This window comes from Myxocyprinus asiaticus, chromosome 33, assembly GCF_019703515.2.
Source record: "Myxocyprinus asiaticus isolate MX2 ecotype Aquarium Trade chromosome 33, UBuf_Myxa_2, whole genome shotgun sequence".
Classification (NCBI taxonomy): domain Eukaryota; kingdom Metazoa; phylum Chordata; class Actinopteri; order Cypriniformes; family Catostomidae; genus Myxocyprinus; species Myxocyprinus asiaticus.
Genome location: NC_059376.1, coordinates 27,728,425 through 27,740,706, shown reverse-complemented (window position 1 = coordinate 27,740,706; position 12,282 = coordinate 27,728,425). Strand labels below are relative to the sequence as shown.

At 36.2% G+C, this 12,282-nt stretch overlaps 1 pseudogene; it reads right to left on the bottom strand.

Annotated features, from left to right (window-relative positions):
* Positions 1 to 4,947: 4,947 nt before the first annotated feature.
* On the bottom strand, positions 4,948 to 11,659 carry LOC127424061 (protein-tyrosine kinase 6-like; annotated as a pseudogene).
* Between the last annotated feature and the right edge of the window lie 623 nt (positions 11,660 to 12,282).

Below are 12,282 nucleotides of genomic sequence, written 5' to 3'. Positions count from 1 at the left end.
TAATTTTATCGGTCTACAAACTTTATCGCTTTTCAGATACTTTTTGCATTTCTCTCACGACCTTTGCGCTTCATCTCGCGCGCACATGAGCACACAGTGAGAGAGAATGAACACACCTTTAATTACTGTTGCTAATACCGTCGTCAAGCTTTCCTTTAGCGTCTGTTCTGCCACAAAGCACGGAGGGAGAATCGATGGAGTAAATTACCTCAGAAATTATTAAATAACACATTTGTTAACCATTGTATTATATAGAATTATAATATATGGGTTACTGGCAAATAAGGTTGCCCGAGGTGATATAATGATTAAAAAATAAATAAAACACAATTGTCAAGTTCGTAGACATGTAATCTTTGAGTTCATGTTGTTTTTACTTTTTATTTTTATTTTTTGTGAAAAACATTTATAGCATTTGTGACTAAAAATGCCATGTGGTGCAACCATCAAGTAAAAGGTATCAAAGGTATTTCCTTGCACCTTGAATACATGAGAGTGTACACAATTTCATCTTTAATAAAAAGAAATAAATACAATAAAACAAAAACAAAACAAACATATACACACACACACACTATCGGTCAAAAGTTTTGAAACACTTGACTGAAATGTTTCTCATGATCTTAAAAATCTTTTGATATGAAGGTGTATGCTTAAATGTTTGAAATTAGTTTTATAGACAAAAATATAATTGTGCCACCATATTAATTTATTTCATTATAAAACTCAAATTTAATAAAAATAAAAAAACGTTTTTGAAATTGATGACTTGGACCAAATAATAAAGAAAAGAAGCCAATAAGTGCCCAACATAGATGGGAACTCCTTCAATACTGTTTAAAAAGCATCCCAGGGTGATACCTCAAGAAGTTGGTTGAGAAAATGTCAAGAGTGCATGTCTGCAAATACTAGGCAAAGGGTGACTACTATGAAGATGCTAAAATATAACACAGTTTTGATTTATTTTGGATTTTTTTAGTCACAACATAATTCCCATATTTCCATTTCTATTATTCCATAGTTTTGATGACTTTACTATTATTCTATTATGTGAAAATTTTGGGGTCACTTGCCTGAAATGTTTCTCATGATCTTAATCTTTTGATCTGAAGGTGTATGCTTAAATGTTTGAAATTAGTTTTGCAGACAAAAATATAATTGTGTCAACATATTAATTTATTTAAAATTGTATTTAAAAAAAATAAAAAAAATAAAATTATATATATATATTTAAATGGATGACTTGGAATAATTACAAAACAGAGAGTGTTTAGCAGAGATGGGCCACTTCTATTAAAATGAATGGTAGAAATTGGAACGCCCAATGGCAGCCAGTGGTCAATCCGCCTTACAGGTAAAATAGCCAATCACCTTTTAGATACAGAAATCGCCTGTCAATCAACTCGAAAACACGCATGCGCATTAGCTATACAAAATGGATTAATTGAGTTTATAGCGTAATCTGATGTAAAGAAACTATATATATATATATATATATATATATATATATATATATATATATATATATATATATATATATATATTTATTTATTTTAATTTATTTTTTTTTATTTTTTTTTCACAAATATCATGAGTTTAAATCAAGAATATCAAAAAGTTTTTCATGGTTGCACCAAATGACCTGAACAAAATGTGCCTATTTATTAAAATGTCAAAATACTGATATTTAATGATATGACAAAATAATGATTTGTTTTTAAATCTTCACAAACAGTCTAGTGGGTCTAAAGATATCTTCTCTGTTTTATTATTTTTTTGTCACATGACAACAACATTTCTACTTACATGTTGGTTGTACCACATGATTTTATGGACAAAAGTTTTTCAAATATTAATCATATTTTAAAATAAAATTGTTTCAGGGGGCCTGGGTAGCTCAGTGAGTATTAATGCTGACTACCACCCCTGGAGTCATGAGTTTGAATTCAGGGTGTGCTGAGTGACTCCAGCCAGGTCTCCTAAGCAACCAAATTGGTCCGGTTGCCAGGGAGGGTAGAGTCACATGGGGTAACCTCCTCCTGTTCACGATTAGTGGTTCTCGCTCTCAATGGGGCACATGGTAAGTTGTGCATGGATCACGGAGAGTAGCATGAGCCTCCACATGCAGAGCCTCCACAGTGTCATGCACAGCGAGCCATGTGATAAGATGTGCGGATTGACGGTCTCAGAAGCAGAGGCAACTGAGACTTGTCCTCCGCCACCCGGATTGAGGTGAGTAACCGGGCCACCACGAGGACCTATTAAGTAGTGAGAATTGGGCATTCCAAATTGAGAGAAAAGGGAATATGTTTCACTGCATGTAAAAAAAATAAAAAAAACAAAACAAAAAAAAATCATAATAAAAGATTATTTATCATAACTCATGGCAACATTTCTTTTTTCTTTCTTTTTTTTTTTTTTTTTAAAGAATTTCAGCTTTTAATGAGAATTTTTTTACTGTCTCCAGATGGTTGCATCACATGACATTTTTGACTTTAAGCCAAAGAAAAAATATCAAAATGACTTTGAACTCATAAATTGAAAACGTTCCTCATAGAAGAGGTGTATTCAAGTAATTGTTTTGTGTGAATTGCATTTGTAATGGTTTTTGAATAATTTATTAGACACGGACAAAAAAAATAAATAAATAAATAAATAATTAGTGTCACTTCATTGACCTATATATATATATATATATATATATATATATATATATATATATATATATATATATATAAGGTCAGTGGAGAAAGGTTGGGAACCACTGGTCTATACAACCCCTACAATCCTATAAATATATTGATAATAATGTTCTGTGTATCTGTGCTATACATTCATTCTATACATGTTGAGTCTTTGTATTTCATTCAGTAGAGTGGCCTTGACACTTCTTTCTCTGTGATCCATGCAGCTTCTGGATGTTGGTCTTCTTGGTGGTGCATATGAATGAATGATTTTGACCTTGTTCAACTATCTCAATTGATTCTTCGTGCTATTATAGATCAGCATCTTTACATCTTAATTTGTTGCAGAGTCTCTTCTGTTGCTGAATGCATTGTGGCTAATAGATTTTCTATATAACTAACCTTTAAGTGGATTTTGTATCCTGGTGGATACAAACATTTAAGAGGCTGGGGAGAGAAGCAATGAGTGGGTTGGTCAAATTTTTGTGAAAAGTATTGAAAAGGGGCTTCCTGCAAATACTGAGGACATGTGATTTTGTGTATAAAGTCTGGCATCAACTCACAATCTTTATCTAAAAGTAGCCTAAAAAGGCAGCTTTTTTTGAGAAGGCAGCTGACCTGGAGGAAAACACTCCTATCTTTTCAATGTTATATTCATGATTTCTACAAGCTATAAAATTGAAACTAAAAGCAATATTTCAGGGGCAAAAATGTGGTTATATATTATATGGTTCCTAATGTGTTGGAAAATAGCAATGAATTATTTTTTAGAGGTACCTTTATATGCTTGCCATTTTAGGGTTAAAATACTCAAAACTGATGAAAACAAAGATGGAAATTGCCAAATGAACGTAGGTGATTCATTGGAAAGGAAAAGGACAGAAAGAGGCCATGAGAGTATATCAGAGTACGGTATATAAAAAATGTCCTTTTTGGATTGTGGCCTGCCCTCTGGAGTCTGAATCATTGGGTGTCTGATTGCAGAGTACAAGAGGTGCCCAAAATCTGACAGGAAAGTAATTCTAGCCAATCAACAAGCAGAAGTGTCCAAGCACCCATCTTCAACAACCTGTATTTTTTCCAATTACAACAGCTAGACAAGTCCCAGAGTGTTCCCGTATCTATTTCTGCTCACCACACACCCAAAACATGAACACATTGTGGCAATGCTCATGTTACTGGGTTGAGTTTGAATGTTTCAATGGTAACAACAATAAATTATCCGCATTTATGTCAACGGGGATTGCAAGGCATGTTGATTCTGCATTATGTGTGTATTTCCATTTATAAAGAATTGATATCACACAATCAAACAGCTGATCATGATCTTTTTTTCATTAAATGCACACCATTAAACCCTAATTCTGTCAAGTAATGATTCATTTATGAATGACCAGTGAAACTCTGGAGCCTTATAAGCACTTGGCAGGCTAGTTACCCCCTGTTGGTGACCAGGCAACACTAAACCAACTAAAACTGCAATGGTACGTTTTCAGAGATTGTAAAATGTCTACAGGAACTGGCCAGACACATTCTGATCACACATATCATGTTTGCCATCTCTCTTATCTCAGAGTTGATCAACTGCAGAGACAGTAAAAGGGGTCATACCATAAGAAAACAAATTTCCCTTGATCTTTCTGAAATAAAAGAGTTCATTGCACTATAAAACATACTGAAACTTTCAGAAATCAAAACGTCCTCCCTAGTCCAAATAACATTTCATTGAAACTAAGCTGCACAAACGTCTTATTCTGAAATCCCTTGATTTCTATCGCCAGGAATTAATTTTCCTTAACATGTGACCACCTACATTCACACGTCAACAAAGCCAAATCGCAATCAGAAATTAGCCCAACCTAGTTACTGTGAGTGGTGCACATACTATTATTCCTAAACAACAGAAGATGGTCACTAAAAACTAAATAATGACAAACAAACACGCTATAATTGTATGTAAACCTCAGATAAAAAATTAAATAATAAAACTCTGTATGATATGACCCTTTTAAATGTTTTCAGATAACTTTAAATCATATTTGATCAAATACAGATTGATTCGGCTGATATTATATAATTTGGCAAAGGTGAAAACAAAAGGCACAATACTGTTTTTTATTTTTATTTATTTATTTATTTTTTTTAATTATTATTATTCGAAACATCTGAATAATTCAGAAACTTCTGTCTTTCCCTCTGGATGGGAAACAAACATCACAGTAGTACAGAAATAATCATCTGTATGAGTATTGGCTGTTATTGTCTGTTTTGATTTGAGGACATGGTTGATACAATTAAATGTGAATGTCACATGAAATTAGAAAATTCATAAGTACACAACATAGTAAAAGTGCATGAATAAAAAGGGTCAGAGAAATGGGTATAAATGTGCTTACAAAATCGCAAAAATAATTATTCTTTTTGATATTCCCACTTTTAAGTCTGTCTGTGCAGTGCTGGTGTTAACTCTCAGCATTATACCCATTCTCTGTCTCATTGCTGCCACCTGGTGGACCTGATGTGTCATTGCAGCTCTCCATGGTCCATTCCATGTATCGAGAACAGCTACTCTCCAAGAGCTTTTTAAGTAGGTTGAAATCTGGCCTTTCATCTGCCGAGCCACTCCAGCACATCAGCATTATGTCATAAATGTGCGACGGGCACTTATGGGGCGCAGGCATTCTATACCCTGACGAGATCAGATGAAACACCTCATGATTTGAGTAAGCTGCAAAAATTCACACAGAAAATCGATGTACCTAACCATGCTGAGATCTGCATAAACAAGTATATACAGTGGTGTACATACTTGGATATGGGACTCCACCATTCGTGAAAATTTCATACAGGAGGACTCCAAATGACCAGACATCAGATTTGTTGGAGAACCGTCCGTGGCTGATAGCTTCAGGAGCAGACCATTTATATGGTATCTTTTTTATCTACAGATGAGTAAATTGGCTCCTGTGAAACAAGAGCCAGCAAAAAATTATTCCACATATTTTAAAAGGGGCGTGTCTTAGCAATTATACAGCAATACTGCTTTAAAGCGTTCAAGGAATAATTCAGTCCTCAATAAACTCAACCTTATGTCGGTCTAAACCCGTGTGACTTTCTTTCTTCCGTGGAACAAAAAAGGAGATGTTTTAATGAATAGAGCACTATGAGAGAAGTTCGTTCTTAGTGGCACGCTAAAGACAACGCTCATGTTCTCATGTGAAAACATATCACTTCTCTGTGCAATATACCTCAAGACTTTCACTGAGCAATTACTTAAATTTAGGGTTGTTTCTCACCAAAATCATCATATGCATTCAAAAGATGAGGCATATAAAGATAGGCATATCCACTGCAATAGTATTGAAAATACAGGGAGGGATATTTCTTAAAACATCTCCTTTTGTGTTTTGCATAAGAAAGAAATTCATACGGGTTTGGCTGTATATGACTCATAATGATACATTCACGTTACAATAACTATTTTTTTCCAATATCATCCTTTATCAACTAGAAGGCAATCCTTTCCTTGATGATTCGAGCTAGTCCAAAGTCGGGCACTTTACAGATGTAGTTCTGTCCCACTAGATGACTAGGACATTCTGGGCCACCAGGTCTCTGAGAATGCTGTTCTTCTCCTCAAGATATGCCATCCCATCAGCCACCTGACTTGCCATATCTGTCAGTGCCTGCTGCTCCAGGTTCCACCCCTCCTCACCTGGAGCCAGGAAAAATGGAAGGAATCTACTTAAGACTTTAAAATGGCACTTTGTGTGTGATGTGTGACTTTAAATAATGACAGGGTATTTTCAACCAAATTATTCTCAGGAAAGGATCTCATTCTTATTTAGATTCATACTCAGAAATTGTCTTCACAGTGATATTAGTGTATATACACTGGCCCAAAACGTATTTGAACACACACTTATAAATGTATTAATTTAATTGAACAGATAAAAAAAATATTCTGTTAATAATGCAACAACATGCATACATTTTCTAAGTGAGGCTTAAAGTGATAGTTTACCCAAAACTGACAATTCTGTCATCCTTTACTCACCCTCATATTGCTCCAAAGCAGGGACTAAAAACGAAATGTTTTTCATTTCGGTTCGTTCTGAGCAAAAACTTTTTTTGTTCCTGTTCAGAAGTTCCACAGCCTCCTTTCCAAATGGTAACCGGTTAGAACAAAATAAAAAACAACAATTGCATTGTTGCCACATCTTGCAAGAAAAACAAGCAATGTGGTCTGGAAAAACAAGCTCAAGATAAGCAACTTGCCTCAACAAAATAACTGAAAATAAGTAATTAATTTTTTTTCCGGTGTGGTGGATTTATCAGCATAGAAATCATAACTAGCACAAAGTTAATTCAAGTATAATTTTAATTACAGATTTGTTCTCAGTCATAACCTGGCAGCATCAAATCTGTATGCAGGGGCGGACTGGCCATATGGAGAACCGGGACTTTTCCCAGTGGGCCAGCTGCGAAATGGGGCCGAACGGGCCATGATAAGCTGAAACAGGCTGCGCGTTATGCCAAACGGGCCGCGACAGGCTGAAGAGGGATGTAAAATGGCGCCGCATTATGCTGAAGGGGGCTGCAATATGCAGAAAAGGACTGCGACCCCCAAAAAGTGGTGTTGTTCCAAAAATTTATTGTGATATACCCTTTGGCCTTTTTTAAATTATTGGAACGAAATTAACCGGTTATAACTGGTTACCAGCATTTTAAAATAACGTTTTCATTCCGGAACAATTGAAAATCACTTTGTTCCTGTTTCAGGTTATGTTCAATAAAAAAAATGTGTTCGTTTTGGTTTTTGTTTTCTTTCCTTGAAGTGTTTTTAGTCCCTGCTGCAAAGCCATATGTCTTTTATCTTCCGACTTTTCATTTTGGGGTGAACTAACCCATTCAGTGTCCAAATACTGTTTAGGGCAACTATTTATTAACACGAATAAAAGATACATTAAACATTAATGTTGATCAGTAAAACTTGAAGATGAACTAGACTGACAGCCGAGAGTGAAAGGGTAGAATTGTTTACCTCGCAGGAAATCGAGCAGGTTGCCTTTTTCCATAAGCTCAGTGATGATGTAGAAAGGTGTGGAGGTTGTGCAAATGGTAAACAGTATGATGAGATACCTGTGTCTGAGCTTTTCAATATTTGAGTCTCCATATGAAACTCCCTGTGGTTTAGAGACTCTAGAGGAGAAGGAGAGAGTTCAGCTGATAAGCATCAGCTACTTATCAGTCCTACAAGGTGTGAATGAGTGATTTAGTATTTATTAATAAAACTGTCAAAATATGTAAATGACTCCTAAAGGGAAATATTTGAACTGGCTGACAGACAGCAACATGCAAAGAGTTTTGAAACCAACTCTGTGCTCTGTGCTCTCATTCTTTCAGCTCTTACAGTCACTGAACAAGAAACACAGCATTGCACACGTTCACAAGCAGTGACAGGAACAGAAAAAGTAGGTAAAGCGGAAGTAGTGGATTCCAGCTAAGAGTTTTGCCTTAGGAGGTACATTAAACCAGAACAGTTATTAATAAAACAATATTCCCAAAGCACATGCACCAACCCTACCATTATTTTGGAGGACCTTAATGGCCACGTTGACCATGCCTTTCAATTTTCCACGGTAAACATCAGCAAAGTATCCTTTACCGAGCTCCTCTTCCAGAGTGAACTCTTCCTTTGGTAACTCCTAATCATCTACCGTTTGATGGGAAAGATCTTGTGGTTTTGGTTCTGGCTGTTGGCATAATATATAACAAACAGGAACTCTTGGAGGGGAAGTACACAGTAAAACAGACACAAATGTAACATGAACAGAACATACTGTATGTTTGGTGTGTGGTGATACAACTGGTATATAGGATAAACTGTATATAGACAGAATATATGTGGTATTATACAATAAATATATAATAATTACATATACTATAAGCCTTAGAAAGAAGTTGACAAAATTGTAAATCTATAGTTAATTTTGAGTTCATATTTTAAGGGCTGTAAATTGGCATTTAATAGGTTTAAGGTTATCAAGGCAGGCGATTTGAATTAGTTTGTTTGGATTGGTGTCTTGGCATGTTTATTGCACCGGAATATGAACATGGCTAATTGTCTTACAGACAGTCTTCTCCCTCGTGTCACAGATGTTTTCGTGTAGTTGCTGTCTCACTATCTTAGTTCCTCTTGAATGGCACATATTTTAGAAACAACGTCACAATGGCATAAATAGATTTATTTTATAAATAGAACTATTTTCTGCAGTTTAGTTTGAAAATTCATTATTTATCCTCAGCTTGCCTCATAGTATCTCCCCCTTTATGCTTCACTCACCCATTTGCAGGGTTGCGTGAGGCTGGGGGCAGAGTCCAGGGAATGCCTCCTGTAGTGCTCCAGCTTCTCCAGGCTCGGAAACATTTGACTCTGATCCAACTGTCTGATAGAACCTCCTATTCACATCCTCGTGGACTAATGTGTTTCACTTCAGTGTCACTGATTACCACTGACAGAATGAGAGACAGATAAAATGGATGCAGGGCGTAGCTGAGGTCATTTAAGATATTTTCAGGCTAATTGCACCTGCCGTGAATTAACAGAACAGGAGTGTCCGTGCCGCCTGCGCTTGCCACCCCCGGGCAGGCTGTCTATGTTGCCCATGCCTAACTGAGAAGAATATTCCAGCTCTGTAGGTCCTCAAAATGCAAGTGAATGGTGACCAAAATGTTTAAGCTCCAAAAGCACATGAAGGCAGCATAAAAGTAACTCATAAGACTCCAGTGATTAAATCCATTTATTCAGAAGTGATATGATAGGTGTGGGTGAGAAAAAGATCAATATTTAAGTCCTTTTTTTACTATCAATCTCCACTTTCACATTCTTCTACTTTTGTTTTTGGTGATTCATATTCTTCGTGCATATCGCCACCTATTGGGCAGGGAGGTGAATTTATAGTAAAAAAGGACTTAAATATTTATCTGTTTTTCTCCCACACCTATCATCGTTTCTGAAGATGCTTACTTTTATGCTGCCTTTACGTGATTTTAGGAGTTTCAAAATGTTGGTACCCATTCACTTGCATTGTGAGGACCTACAGAGCTGAAATATTCTTCTAAAAATCTTTGTTTGTGTTCAGCAGACGAAAGAAAGTCATACACATCTGGGATGGCATGAGAGTGAGTAAATGATGAGAGAATTTTCATTTTTGGGTGAACTCCCTTTTAATTCACCTTGGTTATGAAGAGCAGTTTGTAATTTTATATAGAGAGAACAACTTTTGGAACAACTGGAATCACTCAAGTCCAGTAATTAGCTACATATTGTTACTATTAAAGCAATTACTTATAGGGCAGACTGGGGCTAGTCGTCACACTTTGTACTCCAGTGAATATTTCTCAGCATAAATGTAATTTTTGAAAGTCAATTTCTGCATGGCCACATACCTTGAAAACCTGGCAAGAAAAAAGCTATAGAACATTTGTACCATTATTGCCTAAGAAAAAAAGAGTTCACTGAACACACGTTGGCCTTTTGTGTCAACTAGCCCCAATAGTGGTAAATATGGTCAGTCAAGACTAGAGAAACATGCACTTGGACTTATCTGATCTTATTGTTCCTGGGAAATAGCCCTTGTGACAACCTACCGGTGTGACAACTAGTGATCTAATCAGTATTAACTGAGAACAGTCCAAAATTTTGCTTCTTTTTAATTTTTGCTATTGCATTCTCTATTGCATTGTATGGACAAACAGAGCTGAAATATTCTCCTAAAAATCTTAATTTGTGTTCTGCAGAAGAAAGAAAGTCATACACATCTGGAATGGCATGAGGGTGAGGAAATAATGAGATAATTTGGGTGAACTACTCCTTTAAACATGCAATATAATTATCACAGACACTATTATGTTAGTGTAAAATTCACTTTTATATATTTTGATGTGATCCTGTCTTAACACCCCATCACTACAAACTTCAGAAGAACGCTCCCATTATAATCAGTGAAGCTGCCGACAATACAAGTTTGCAGTGCCTTAATTTTAGCCCGTAGTTCAACGCGAGTCATGGACTCTCGCGAACTGGTTTGTCGCTTCTTTAGCAGTGTTGTTGAGGTGTGTAGAAAATACCGTAGTAGCCAACTCACGGATGTTTTTGCACCGTCTCCCTTATCGCCAGTTAACTGTGAGGAACGAAGCCCTTTGCTGTCACCCGCTTTTGTCTAGTTTAACTACTGTCCACCAGTCACCGGCGCGCTCGTAATTCGGAACAGTTCTCCCTCCTGGAAGGAAATTTCCTCCTCGGCGCGAGCCTGGAAGGGCCACGGCGCCGTGTAGATCTCTCCACCTTCACCGTCGGGCACAGGCGGCGACAAGTTTGGCGGTTTGAGTGCACTTTGTGTCTGAAATTTACACTGCTGTAAAGTTGTTTTTATATTGGATATTCATTAGACATTCGATCCTTCCTTTATGGTTAATTGGTATGTAATTGCAAAATAGTGGCGGGTCTCGTTCAGATAACACTGTAAATCATAACAGCAAAATTAATTATGCTGTTATACGATAAATGTAATTGTTTTAAGCATAAAAAGTGAAAAAAGCAAAACAGCGATCCCAACGAGGGCAATCCAAGTTAGGGAGTGTCTCAAAAGTGCAAAACGCACAAATATCAGTTAAGAGATACATAATTGCATGGCTACTTTAAAAAGGTGGTTCTTTTTACATGTGTAATGTTTATGTTGGTAAACAATTTAAGTTAAATTGAGATCATTTTTAATTTTCTTATGATTTATATCCCTGTTATAAGTGTTGTGTAAAGTTACTTTTAAAAGTAACTCGTTAGAATATTGCATTACTCCTTAAAAAAGTAACTTAATTAAAAAGTTATTTTTTTTTTATGGAAAGTAAAGCATTAGTTTACTTCTGGGTTACTTTTTTCTCACAGCCACTTTCTCTTCTGCTGTGCTGTGCATTCCACACAAATAAGTAATGCATTGCATACAAGAGACATTACAGGTCATGCTATTGTACAACACTCATGTCAAAACAACATAGTAAACAAACAGATATTTAGAAAGTAGGTCTTCACGCAGTGGCGAATTCTCAGGGCCAGCAAAGCCTTCTCTGCTGGCCTGACATGCCAAATAAATAAATATTTTTCATCCTTTCATTCTCAATCACCTTTTTGCCTATGTATTTTTTAATCGCTTTCCACTCTTAATTAATCTACAAACAAATAGAGAAAAACAAAAAGTTTATCCAGCCAGAATTTATTCCTTGATGCATACAAGCAAAGTGTGACAGCTGTTTCACAAATCGCATGCCCGAACCCGAGCTCGTTAGCTGAAGCAGCGTGTGAGTTTGAGCTCCACCCCCTCAGGCCTTCAGAATTTCCACAAAATCTCTCAAAATTGCAAATGAATGAGCAACTAAAGTGTCAGATTCATCAGCCAATCAGATTGATTTATTTGTTCTTGGTGGGTGTGATCTTTAGGATATGTCCTGGTCTAGGCCTTCTAGCTGGCCTTGAGTGACACAATCACGCTTTAAGTGATGTACGTAATTTGAAAGTGAAGAGCGCGAGATCGTCATCACT